This window comes from Bombina bombina, chromosome 1 (assembly GCF_027579735.1).
Source record: "Bombina bombina isolate aBomBom1 chromosome 1, aBomBom1.pri, whole genome shotgun sequence".
NCBI lineage: Eukaryota > Metazoa > Chordata > Amphibia > Anura > Bombinatoridae > Bombina > Bombina bombina.
Window position 1 is genome coordinate 467753765 of NC_069499.1, and position 14109 is coordinate 467767873.

Below are 14109 nucleotides of genomic sequence, written 5' to 3' on the forward strand. Positions count from 1 at the left end.
GATCAAAAATAAAAATGAATTACTCCTAATCTAATAGCCCTATCAAAATAACCCCCCCGAAATAAAAAAAACCCGTAGCCTACACTAAAATGCCAATGGCCCTTAAAAGGGCTTTTTGCTGGGAATTACCCCAAAGAGATCAGCTTTTATCTGTAAAAAAATACAAACAACCCCCCAACAGTAAAACCCATCACCCACACAACCAAACCCCCCAAATAAAAAAAACTATCTAAAATAACCTAAGCTAACCATTGCCCTGAAAAGGGCATTTGGATGGGCATTGCTCTTAAAAGGGCATTTAGCTATTTTACATTGCCCAAACCCTAATCTAAAAATAAAACCCACCCAAAAAAACCTTAAAAATCCTAACACTAACCCCCGACGATCCACTTACAGTTTTAGAAGACCGGACATCCATCCTCATCCAGCCGGCGAAGTCCTCATCCAAGTGGGTAGAAGTCCTCATCGAATTGGCCAGAAGTCTTCATCTAGACGGCATCTTCTATCTTCATCTATCCGGCGCGGAGCGGGTCCATCTTCAAGACATCCGGCTGGCTGAGTGTTTGGAACTTCCAAATAAACTGAGCTATCTAGCTTTTGACTGAAATCATGTTTGCAGTTCTTTTGGATCTAATAGAAGTTTATGCGGTTCTGGGAGCCAAAGAGTGAGGAGACACGCCCATTCTGACGGAAGGAGCCTGAACCTGCCTGAGAACATTTCCTGCAGCCATGACTGGAGGGCTTCATCGTCAGACCAGGATCGCCTACAGAAGTTGTCAATTACAAGCAGGTCATATCAGATGAGGAAGGGGTGTTGCAAGTGACTGGCTTAATGTGCCATATTGGCATTTTAGGCATTGTATTTGGATTACCAATATAAGCACTGTGCTCCTATTTGGGATTTACAGCTAACTGCATGATATATTACAGGCACTGGCCTGTTTACTTGGACTTATCCAATGATGCAGCAATGGCTGTTTTCGAGTCGTCTAAAGTTTTATACCTGTACTGCTTATTAACCTTTTTTATAAAGGTCTACTCGGACTTTGTTTCTTGCATGAAACCTTTGTATATTATATATATTAACCCCTAAACCTAACACTCCCTAACTTTAACATAATTAAAATAGACCTAAATTAAAGTTACAATTATCAACTAACTACCTTACTTACAAATACAAACTTACCTGTGAAATAAAAATAAAACCTAAGCTAGCTACAATATAACTATTTACTAACCACCTAGTTAAAATAAATACAAACTTACCTGTGAAATAAAAATAAAACCTAAGCTTAAATGACTAGAACCTAACATTACAAAAATAAAAAACCTAACATTACAAAAATAATTAAAACTACAATTACAAAAAATAATAAACACTAAAATTACAAAAATTAAAAATACTACCATTACAAAAAATAACAAACAAATTATCCAAAATAATACAATTATTCCTATTCTAATACCCCGTTTAAAGAAACAAAAACAAAAAAGCACCCCAAAATAAAAATCCCTAATCTATAATAAACTACCAATAGCCCTTAAAAGGGCCTTTTGTAGGGCATTGCCCTAAAGTTACCAGCTTTAAAAGTTTAAACATTACACCCCCTAACATTACAACACCCACCCCACAAAATAAAAAAAAACTAACAAAATCTACCCATTGCCCTGAAAAGGGCTTTTGTATGGGCATTGTCCTTAAAAGGTCATTCAGCTTTTTTACTGCCCTTAAAATTCTTTTTCGACCCATTAAAATAAAAAAGCCCTAATCTATAAAAAAAAACACCCTAAAAAACCCAAAAAAGATCTTCATCCCAGCGGCGAAGCATCTTCATCCATCACGGGACCGGCATCTTCTATCTTCTTTATCCCTGCAGAGGCGGAGGGGTCGGTGGATGCATGGAGGTGGAGGTCCTCTTCATTCGATTGTCTGCCGCACACTGAGGACTCAATGCAAGGTACCCCTTTTATTGGGGTACCATTGCATTCCTATTGGCGGAAAAATTTGAATCAGCCAATTGGAATGAGAGCTGCTTAAATCCTATTGGCTGATATGAACAGCCAATAGGATTTAAGAAGCTCTCATTCCTATTGGCTGATTTGAATTTTTCAGCAAATATTAATGCAATGGTACCCCAATATAAAAGTGGGGCCTTGCACTGAATCCTCAGTGTGTGGTGGACGAGCCCTTTGCAGGAGTTAACTACAAAGGACTACAATGCAAGAAAGAAGCTTCCATAGAACCAATATACTATAATTGCTGCTTCACATACATCATCATACTTTGGCCACCTAATATCCAGCATCATGTGACTTCCATTGACCGCTGCATTTGCTGCTCCAGATACAGTTTACCTAATATTGTGGTCTAGCCACTTTCATTACTTCACCAGTGGATGCAATACCAAGATTATACCAGTGCATTTCTAAAATGTGACATATGCAACTACCTCCCTTAACATTTTAAAGTACAAGCCCGACAATAACTTCAAGCTATCACACATCAATTCCAAGTACATCTCAAAAAATCCTTTAGGCACTCAATTCCAATTTCAAATTCATAATTTTCAATTTAAAATACATCTAAAATTTCATTCAAGCTTATACCTCATTTATCTAACCATTTCCAAAAAGCCCATTCAAGTAATCCATTTACTAATTACACAATCATCCAAACAACCTTTTTATTTATTCTGAGAACATCTAAGAAATCACATAAAGTATTTTCTTCACCATCCACCAATACATTTGATTCCCTGAGGCTTGTTTATACAGTCCCAGGGGAAATGATGAGGTTTGAGTGTTAAAATAGAAGGACAAATGGTTTATCGCCTTTAGCTCAACTGGTGGATAGAACAGATGTCTAACATTCCTTTTTCTTTTCAAATGTCTAAACAAAATAATGTTTCAAATATAAGACTGCTCAACCAAACAAAAAGTAGTCTATAGACTTATTTTTAATTCGTAACTACCCTTTAAAAATATAATTGTGTATACACATAATATAAGTAATACCTTTTCAATTAATAGTTTTAAAAAAATCTAATGCTTTATAATTACGGGACTTTAATTTACTATTTTCAAAACCATGTACATTTAAGAATAAAAATAACATTTTGACCCCAACTTGTCAAATCAGACATTATTTAAAAGTAAATAAATAAATAAACAAATAGTTGAGTTTAGTACTTGAACATTAAGAAAATCAGTGCTATGATGTTTGAAAGAAATAAAAATGTTTATAATATAATTGGATTTCCATATGAAAAAGTATTAAGAATGGCTATGACCTAGATTACAAGTTTTGCGGTATAGTGTGGTATGGCTATACCGCTGAAAAATTGGCCATTGCGCGTGGAATGGCAGGTCTCCCATAATACAAGTCACGCCGATATAGCTATACTGCTAGCATTTTAGCCTGTAACAGCCAATAGAATTTTAACATCTCTCATCCTATTGGCTGATTTGATTTTTCAGCCAATAGGAATGCAACATTACTCAAATATAAAAGGGGTATCTGCATTCAAGCTTCAATGTGCAGCATTCTGCGCTGGATGTCCCCGCCGGTCCTAGACAGCTCCGCTCCTCGCCGCCACAGCTCAGATAGAAGATGCCCCCACGATGGATGAAGACGAATTCTTCATCCAAGGTGGGCAGAGGAGGCCCTTGATCTGGTAGAAGAGACGCCGCCTGGATGAAGATGAATGTCAGGACTTCAGGAACTGTGAGTAGATTTCCTGGGTTAGTATTAGTTTTTTTTTTTGGGGTGTTTTTTTTTTTTTTTGATTAGGGCTTTTTTATTTTAATGGACAGTAAAAGAGCTGAATGCACTTTTAAGGGCAATGCCCATACAAATGTCCCTTTAGGGGCAATTGGTAGCTTAGTTTTTTTTAGACTTAGCTTTTTTATTTTGGGGGGGTTGGTTGGGTGGGGGGGTTTTATTACTGTTAGGGGGGACTTTGTAAATTTTTAATGTAAAAGAGCTGTTTTCCATAGGGCAATGCCCTACAAAAGGCCCTTTTAAAGGCTATTGGTAGTTTATTGTTAGGTTACGGGGTGTTTTTATTTGAGGGGGGGGGCTTTTTTGTTTTCATAGGGCTATTAGATTAGGTGTAATTTTTAATATTTTGGATAATTTCTTTTATTATTTTTTGCAATCGCCTGCTGGTATTTAGAGTCAGGCAGGAGAGGGTCTACCGCTCACTTCCCTACTGCGATTCCAGGGTACCGCAGATCCCCTTACGCCAATTGCGTATCCTATCTTTTCAATGGGATCTGCCTAACACTGGTATTTGGAGTCTTGGGAGAAGTGAGCGGTAGACCCTCTACCGACAAGACTCCTAATGCCAAAAAAAGTCAGTAGTTAAGAGCTTTATGGGCTAACTCCGGAATATAAAGCTCTTAACTACTGTGCTCTAAAGTACACTAACACCCATAAACTACCTATGTACCCCAAAACCGAGCCCCCCCCCCACATCGCCGCCACTCTAATAAAAATTTTTAACCCCTAATCTGCCGACCGGACACCGCCGCCACCTACATTATCCCTATGAACCCCTAATCTGCTGCCCCTAACATCGCCGACCCCTTTATTATATTTATTAACCCCTAATCTGCCCCCCCCCAACGTCGCCGCTACCTAACTACACTTATTAACCCCTAATCTGCCAACCCGACCTCGCCGCCACTATAATAAATGTATTAACCCCTAAACCGCCACACTCCCGCCTCACAAACACTATAATAAATAGTATTAACCCCTAATCTGCCCTCCCTAACATCGCCGCCACCTACCTACAATTATTAACCCCTAATCTCCCGCCCGCACCGTCGCCGCTACTATAATACATTTATTAACCCCTAAACCTAACTCTAACCCTAACACCCCCCTAACATAAATATAATTTAAATTAAACAAAATAATATTCCTAAAATTAACTAAATTAATCCTATTTAAAACTAAATACTTACCTATCAAATAAACCGTAATATAGCTACAATATAACTAATAATTACATTGTAGCTATTTTAGGATTTATATTTATTTTACAGGCCACTTTGTATTTATTTTAACTAGATACAATAGCTATTAAATAGTTAATAACTATTTAATAGCTACCTAGTTAAAATAAATACAAAAGTACCTGTAAAATAAATCCTAACCTAAGTTACAAATACACCTAACACTACACTATCATTAAATTAAATTAATTAAATAAATTACATACAATTAGCTAAAATAAAATACAATTAAATAAATATACTATAATACAAAAAAACAAACACTAAATTACAAAAAATAAAAAAGAATTACAAGCAGTTCAAACTAATTACACCTAATCTAAGCCCCCTAATAAAATAAAAAAGCCCCCAAAATAAAAAATTCCCTACCCTATTCTAAAATACAAAAGTAATCAGCTCTTTTACCATCCCTTAAAAGGGCTTTTTGCGGGGCCTTTCCCCAAAGTAATCAGCTCTTTTACCTGAAAAGAAAAATACAATACCCCCCCAACATTACAACCCACCACCCACATACCCCTACTCTAACCCACCCAAACCCCCTTAAATAAACCTATCGCTAACCCCCTGAAGATCATCCTACCTTGAGTCGTCTTCACCCAGCCGAGCCAAATTCTTCATCCAAGGTGCGCAGAGGAGGTCCTTGATCCGGTAGAAGTCTTCATCCAAGCGGCAAAGAAGAGGTCCTCCATCCGGTAGAAGTGTTCATCCAGGCGGCGTCTTCAATCTTCATCCATCCGGAGGGGAGCTATCTTCAATGGAGCCGACGCGGAGCCATCCTCTTCAACCGACGGACTAACGACGAATGAAGGTTCCTTTAAGGGACGTCATCGAAGATGGCGTCCCTTCAATTCTGATTGGCTGATAGAATTGTATCAGCCAATTGGAATTAAGGTAGAAAAAAATCTGATTGGCTGATGCAATCAGCCAATCAGATTGAAGTTCAATCCGATTTCTGATCCAATCAGACAATCGTATTGAACTCGCATTCTATTGACTGATCGGAACAGCCAAAAGAATGCGAGTTCAATACGATGGCTCTGCGTCGGCTCCGTTGAAGATGGCTCCGCTCCGGATGGATGAAGATTGAAGATGCCGCCTGGATGAACACTTCTACCGGATGGAGGACCTCTTCTTTGCCGCTTGGATGAAGACTTCTACCAGATCAAGGACCTCCTCTGCCCACCTTGGATGAAGAATTCGGCTCGGCTGGGTGAAGACGACTCAAGGTAGGATGATCTTCAGGGGGTTAGTGATAGTTTTATTTAAGGGGGTTTGGGTGGGTTAGAGTAGGGGTATGTGGGTGGTGGGTTGTAATGTTGGGGGGGGTATTGTATTTTTCTTTTCAGGTAAAAGAGCTGATTACTTTGGGGCAAGGCCCCGCAAAAAGCCCCTTTAGAGTTGATTACTTTTGTATTTTAGAATAGGGTAGGGAATTTTTTATTTTGGGGGGCTTTTTTATTTTATTAGGGGGCTTAGATTAGGTGTAATTAGTTTAAACTGGTTTTAATTCTTTTTATTTTTTTGTAATTTAGTGTTTGTTTGTTTTTTGTATTATAGTATAGTTTATTTAATTGTATTTTATTTTAGCTTATTGTATGTAAATTATTAATTTTACGGAGCGGCAGATTAGGGGTTAATAGTATAATGCTGGTATCAGCTATAGCGGGGGAGGCAGATTAGAGGTTAATAAGTGTAAGGTTAGGGGTGTTTAGACTCGGGGTACATGTTAGGGTGTTATGTGCAGACTTAGAAAGTGTTTCCCCATAGGAAACAATGGGGCTGCGTTAGGAGCTGAACGCTGCTTTTTTGCAGGTGTTAGGTTTTTTTCAGCCCAAAATGCCCCATTGTTTCCTATGGGGATATCGTGCATGAGCACGTTTTGCCAGCTTACCTCTACCGTAAGCAACGCTGGCATTGAGGGTTGAAGTGGAGCTAAGTTAGGCTCAACGCTCCCTTTTTTGAGCCTAACGCAGCCCCTCAGACAACTCTAAATACCAGCATTGTTGAAAGGGTGCATTGGCAAAAAAAGCAGCGTTAGCTACGCGGCTTTTTACCGACAAAACTCTAAATCTAGGCGTTAGTGTTTTTTTATTTTTCATAATTTTAGTGTTTTTTTTTGTGGTAATGTTAGATTTAATTTTTCGTAGTGTTAGGTTATTTAAATCTTGTAATTTGTTTTTGTTTTTATTTGTAGTTTATTTTATTTTATTAAAATAGTTATGTTAGGTTTATTTATAGTTTAATCTTAGTTTTTTTTATTTCACAGGTTTTTATTTATTTTAAGATAGTTATATTGTAAATTTAATTTAAAGTTAGGGGGGTGTTAGGTTTAGGGGTTAATAGTTTAATTTAGTTATTTGCGATGTGGGAGGCCAGTGGTTTAGGGGTTAATAGTTTAATTTAGTGCTTTGCAATGTGGGGGTGCGACGGTTTAGGGGTTAATAGGTTTTGTTTAGTATTATCGAGGTGGGTGGCCAGCGGTTTAGGGGTTAATAGGTTTATTTATTGTTGGGGGTGGCGGTTTAGGGGTTAAAAGGTTTATTTAGGTGTTAGCGATGCGGTTGTGCAGAAGATTAGGGATTAATAAGTTTATTTAGTGTCTGCAATGTCGGGGGCGGTGGATTAGGGGTATTTAGACTAGGGCTTTATGTTAGGGTGTGAGATTTATAATAAACTTTCTTTTCCCTATAGACATCAATGTGGAATGCATTAAAGCGATCGCCATTACGCGATCGCAAGTGTTCATTTTTTTTCTATCACTTTCTCTCCATTGATGTCTATGGGGGAAAGCGTGCATGAGCATGTAAAGTCAGGCCTTGGGTTTTGTGGAGCTTAACGCACCATACCGCACAACACAAGAAAGTTTTTCAGTAACTTGTTATGGCAGCGCTATGGAAAGTGCAATATCACTAATATTTTTGCGTTGTTTACGCACCCGGTTTAGTACATAATTTGTACACTAAAACACATTATTTTAAGAAAGCTACATGAAGTATGATCAGTAAATACTTTTCTCTAATTTGCTCAACATCATTTTTCAATAAATAAAACAATACTAAATCAAAGCTTGTCAATACACACACAAGACAAGGCGTTTTAGGGCACAAAGGTTTGGACTAATATACAACCCAGGATACCCCCCCCCCCCAACAACACACAAACAAGAACCTTGATTCACAACTACTGAAGACATTTTCCTGTTTTTACCAGCAACCCTTATTCTGTTCTGCCTGTGAGGCTGGTCACAGCAGCTGTATTTCAACACCAAGTTCTCTCTTTTCTGATTGCCAGCTGTAGTCTTTACTGTAGAGAGAGAACCATATGTTTCCCAGTACATTTAAATCATCAACATTTTCCTCCAATAAAGCAATTCGTAATCGTTATGTTTGTGACCATGTAATAATCTTGCAGAATTTAGAGAAATTACATGGTGTAAAATATATATTTAAGAGAAGTCTATTCAGATTTGTTTGATTTCATTTTCTTCTTATACATTATATAATACTTACAGTTTATTAGTATATAAGAAAAAAAAATAATTAGAAAATAAAAAGACTAAAAAATCATGCATTAATTTATATTACAATCAGTGTAAATCATATTGCCTAATATTACAAATGTACAGTGTTTTGATATCATTCCATAATACATATTTAATTTGATGTAAATTGTATTGTCCTATATTCTAAAGGGAGCTTGTTACTCACAGAAAACAATGAGGGCCTGGACAGGACTGTTTCTGTGATTTATTAAAGAAGATGAATACACCACTACTCTTAGAGGCCTATTTATCAAAGGTCTGTTGGACCTGATCCAACACTGCAGATCAGGTCCGACAGACCTCGCTGAATGCAGAGAGCAATACGCTCTCCGTATTCAGCATTGAACCAGCAGCTCTTGTGAGCTGCTGATGGAACGCCGCCTCCTGCAGATTTGCGGCCAATCGGCCTTCAACAGGGAGGTGTCAATCAACCCGATCGTACTCGATCGGGTTGAATAGGGGCGATCTCTGTCCACCTGCTTAGAGCAGACGGACAGGTTTATGGGGCAGCAGTCTTTAGACCTGCAGGCTCGCCAGAAACACGGGCCCTCAAACTCAATTCGGAGCTTGATAAATGGGCCTCGGTGTATTCATTAAAACTATTTTTTCAATATTATCTGTGAGATTAGATTATGTAATTTGTGTCACTATTTGAATTACTGGAACTTTATAGTATATAAATGTAAAGAAAAAAAATCTTGTTAAAATAAAAAAAACAATAAAAAACCTAAGGGTATTATTGAGGAATAATGGTAGATTACGTATTTAATTACTTGCCTATTATAGAAAATACATTACTTTGACAATGTTACTTTTAACAGGCAGAGGTAACAGCTCCTCCTGAGTCCTGACTTTGGACTTAGGTACTTTTTTCTAGAAAGTCAACATTTAACTTTCATGATTTATTTTAGACTTTTGTAATTTTTTAAAACTTTCCAGTTTACTTCCATTATGAAAATGTACTCAATCTTTTCATATACACTTTTCCTAAGGCCCCAGCTCCTACTGATACAATATATACATATATGCATTTAGTGATTGGCTGACGGGGGTCACATGATACATCAGGTAGGAAAAATGAAAGTAATTTTGAAATTTGTTAGAAAAAAATCGAATACCTATTTGAAGTTCACAATACGGCTCTGATGATCAAAACATCCATAATGTGGCAATATATTCAAAAGGGATCTGACCCGGGAACAAGATTGCCTGTGAAATAGTCAAAACAGCTGAAATCAGTGTTTGAAGACAGTCTCACTGAGAAGCATTTTATTTTACATCTCAGTGGGTGGTGATGCTGGGGATATTTTCCAAGCAGAATCACTACCTACATTGAAGATGCAATGTAAATGATCCCTTTTACACATATCATACATGTATATTCCCTATTTTGTGCATTCGGTGCACAACTGAATAAACCAATGGCATCCTGCATAAATTAAAAGAATAAAGAAAGAGTGTATTAATTAAAAGCTTTAATACATTAATTTATTCCTTATTCTTTTAATATAAAAGACCAAATCAATAAACACCCCTACACAGCCCTATACTATTAACCCCTAAAGTGCCATAACACTCACTGCAACCTAACCCCTCAGCACTATTAACCTATAAAGCAACATAACCCCCACTGCAACCTAAGCCCAGTACACTTAAGTAACATAACAACCCAACCCCTCTATAGAAAACAAATATAAAAGAGCTCAAAATAAAAACAACAAAAAACACACAACAGTTAAACACAACAAAGTAAATAAACCATTAGTCAAAAGTACACAACAATAAATAAGCACAAAGTACACAAAAAAGCACAACAATAAACAAGTAACAACACAACCAACAATACACAATAAACAGGTACTAAAACAGCCAATACACAACAATAAACAAGTAACAACACAATCAATATACAACAATAAACATGTACCAACACAACTAACAACACACAATAAATAAGCACAAATTAAAAAAAACATCAAACAAAACAGCAGTAAACAAAAGCAAGAAACAACAAATATTTATTACTCACCATATGAATTGTGTTTATCAGATGTAATCCACATCGCTCCTGTCAATGAAAAACTCCACCGAGGAGGACCACCAGAGCCACCGGCTCCATGGAGTACCCACCGTAGCTGCCGGCTCCATGGAGGATCTAGTGCCGCCACCAAGGAAGACCACTGGACATGCCGCCGCCATGGAGGAGTTGTTGCCGTAGAGCCATCACCCTAATTCTCAGGAAGACTTTGGATGGTGAGTAAAACAAATTTGTTGTATCTTGCTGTTGTTTGCTGCTGTTTCATTTAATGTTGTGTTGACTTGCTTATTTATTGTGTTTTGTTAGTGGGCGGACTTTTGCTGAAGTTTTGATCCTTATTATTTCCTATGGGAGACGCATCTCCACTCTTCGGAACAGAGAGGTTCAGACCTTGTGGGTCTGACAATGCATTGATAACCAGGCCTAAGTGTTATTGCATTGTCTTTTTATTACACATTTGTTGATTATGCATTTCTACTCTATGGTCTTTTAAGGTTATAGTAGACCACAAACTCAATAAGGACTTGAGCGGTTTGCTCATACACACTGCAGGGTTTATTGAATATAGGCTAATGTACGTGTCAACATGTATTTTAAATCTAATACAATTAAGGCCATGCTGAATAGGCTGAATTTAAATTACTATATAAAGACCTAAATAAAAATATATCAGCATCATTAGTCATCAGCAGTTTTGTCTAACAAAAAAAATTATTTAAAAACTACATTTTTATGTAAGCTTAATGGCAGATTTGTTTGTTTTGTAAATACATGGTGTGAGAATGACTAAAGGACATGTACATTTTGTGTTTTTCTATATAATTTTCTTATAGAAAGAAAATAAAATGTTTATTAAATTAAGCTGTATATTAGTTTTGATGACAACGTTAATATTAGTAAATTATTTTTTTTAGGAAGAAAAGCACATCATTTTCCCTGTAGGATTGTCATTAAATTAAAGCTATGCATATTTTTTACATGGACTGACATTTTCCTATGAAAGACAACCTTTATGATCAGCAATCTTTCAATTTTCAATATTTTACCATTTATCATTAGAGCACCTGTCATTGAATCACAATCACAGGAAATAGTTTGGCAAGGACAGGAAATAGATCAAAATTCCTAGCTTCCGTTGTTCATTGGCAGGCTCGTCCTTTGATAATATATTTCCTATTCCTTTACTGTGTATAATGAAAGGCAATCATATGTTTGTATGAATGGCACGCTTCATTAGCACAATGTAATTATTACTGGGAAAGTGAACAGGAATTTTTTTAATGGAAAATATTTGGAATTGAATATTCAATCAATACAAGTATTAAAAATTGAAAGTAAAATGTTAGCATGTAAGTGAAAGACCTCAGGTTTGCAAACATCTGAAGGTCAGATAGCACAACAGCACTAACTCCCTTCCCCCATAAACTTCTGTGGGGTGCACTACAAAAGCCTTTTTTTTTGCTTTCCCATGTGCGCTAATTCAAAGGTGAGCTAGGTGGTCAATCCTCCTGATACACAAACTCTAATGACACAGTTGAGCCAATTATTCTTACCACAATTTGACTCTATTAAAAAAGACCTGTCAAATATCACATCCAGATTAGATCTTATTTCTACTGAAGTAAAACAGTTTGCTAATAGAATTTCAGAGGCAGAAACCAGAATCTCTGATCTAGAGGACCTAGTCAACACACATGAAAGCGTATTGCAAAAATATGACACTAGAATTAGCCACTTACAAAACCGCCTGGAGGACCTAGAAGATCGCTCCAGGCGAAACAACATAAGAATTGTTGGACTACCTGACACCCCTGAATATGAAGATTTACTACATTTTACATCTACTCTACTCCCACAAGCTCTAGGTTTTCCTCCACAACAACTCCCGTTATCAATAGAAAGAGCCCATAGAATTGGTCCCAGAAGGACCAACCAAGATGGCACAACCAGACATAGAATATGCATATTTAAATTGCTCAGATTTCAAGACAAAATTCAAATGCTTAAACTCTTTAAGGAAAGGGAAACATTTACTATAGCTAGCAAGAAAATTCTGCTATTCCAAGATTTTTCAAATGAAACTACCCTTAAAAGAAAAAACATGGCCCCGTACTGTACCCAATTGATCAACAGAGGAGAGAATGCACGTTTGCTTTATCCTGCAAGAATTGTAATAATAAAAGATGGTAATAGGATAACTCTTGATTCCATAGAGGTAGCGCAAAAATATATAGCTGATAGTTCATAATGGCAGTGTCAGTCGTACTTTTAGTCGGTCCTTTTTTGGTAGGGCCTTTCTTTTCTCTTGTCTTCTTCTGGGTTTTTTTTTTTTTTTTTTTTCTTTTTTTTTTTTTTTTTTTTTTTTTTTCTTTCTCCCCCTCCCCCCCCCCACCATTCTCAGATGAGGATAGTTTTTTCCTGTTTGATACATTACTTAAACCAGCTCTAGACAAAAAAGGTAGAGAAAAATGTAAATATTTTTATAGACAATTATTTCTACAGGTTTAAGGTTAGCTGAGGAATTTAAACTCCTTTCCTGGAATGTCGGAGGGATAACGTCACCAATAAAGCGTAAAGCGATTATTCAAAGATTAGGTAAGCTAAATCCCAGTATCGCTTTCCTACAAGAAACTCATCTTAAAGACATTGAAATCCCTAAATTAAAAATTAAATGGGTCGGTGAAGTCATAGCCACCCCCTGTTCAATCAGAAAAAGTGGAGTAGCTATTCTAATTAACAAAAACCTCGCGTATAAAATCTTAAACATTGAAAAAGACCCTAAGACTAGATTCATATTACTTCACATTCAAATCCACAACACAAAATTACTATTATGTAACCTATATGCTCCAAATAACTTTTCTTCCAAATTCTGGAGTCTAATCCAGACTAAATTATTCCCTTTTATAAATCAGTACGTTATAGTTGGGGGCGATTTCAATATGTCAATATGTACTGAACTTGATAGACTTGACATTAGAAATAAAAAAGAATATGACCGACAAGCTAAATATTTCAAATCCTTTTGCTATGGGATGAAATTAGTTGATATTTGGAGAATTATTAATCCTGATACACGCGCGTTCACGTGCGAATCTAAAACTTATAAAACATTTTCAAGGATTGATTATATCCTAGTCTCTGAAACGTTATCAATCTTTCAGATAGATCCTCAGATAAATGATATTGTCATTTCGGACCATGCCAGTATATCGGTCTTGCTTCCCTCATTAACTCAAAACAAGAGTAAGAATCAAAATTTTCATTTCCCTAGATATCTGTATAATAATGCAAGATTTTCCTTATGGCTAAAACAAACATGGAGAGACTATTGTGCCAATAATATTTCTTATTTTAATAAGATAGAGATATTTTGGGAAGCCGCAAAAGCGGTTCTAAGAGGCCAGATTAAAGCCTATATGTGTTCTAAGCAAAAGAAAGCGACTGCTCAAGAAAGTTATATGTCTAATCTAGTCAAAAATACATATAAAAAATATATTAATATCCG

At 36.5% G+C, this 14109-nt stretch overlaps 1 long non-coding RNA gene across 2 annotated transcripts in view; it reads left to right on the top strand.

The window, feature by feature from the left end:
- Positions 1 to 11023, top strand: part of LOC128645471 (uncharacterized) — a 207162-nt gene extending 196139 nt beyond the window's left edge. For both annotated transcript variants that reach the window (XR_008400118.1, XR_008400117.1), the window contains exons 2-3: positions 10614 to 10816; positions 10908 to 11023. This is a non-coding gene — a long non-coding RNA (uncharacterized LOC128645471). The remainder of the gene's footprint in view (positions 1 to 10613; positions 10817 to 10907) is intronic.
- Positions 11024 to 14109: the final 3086 nt, after the last annotated feature.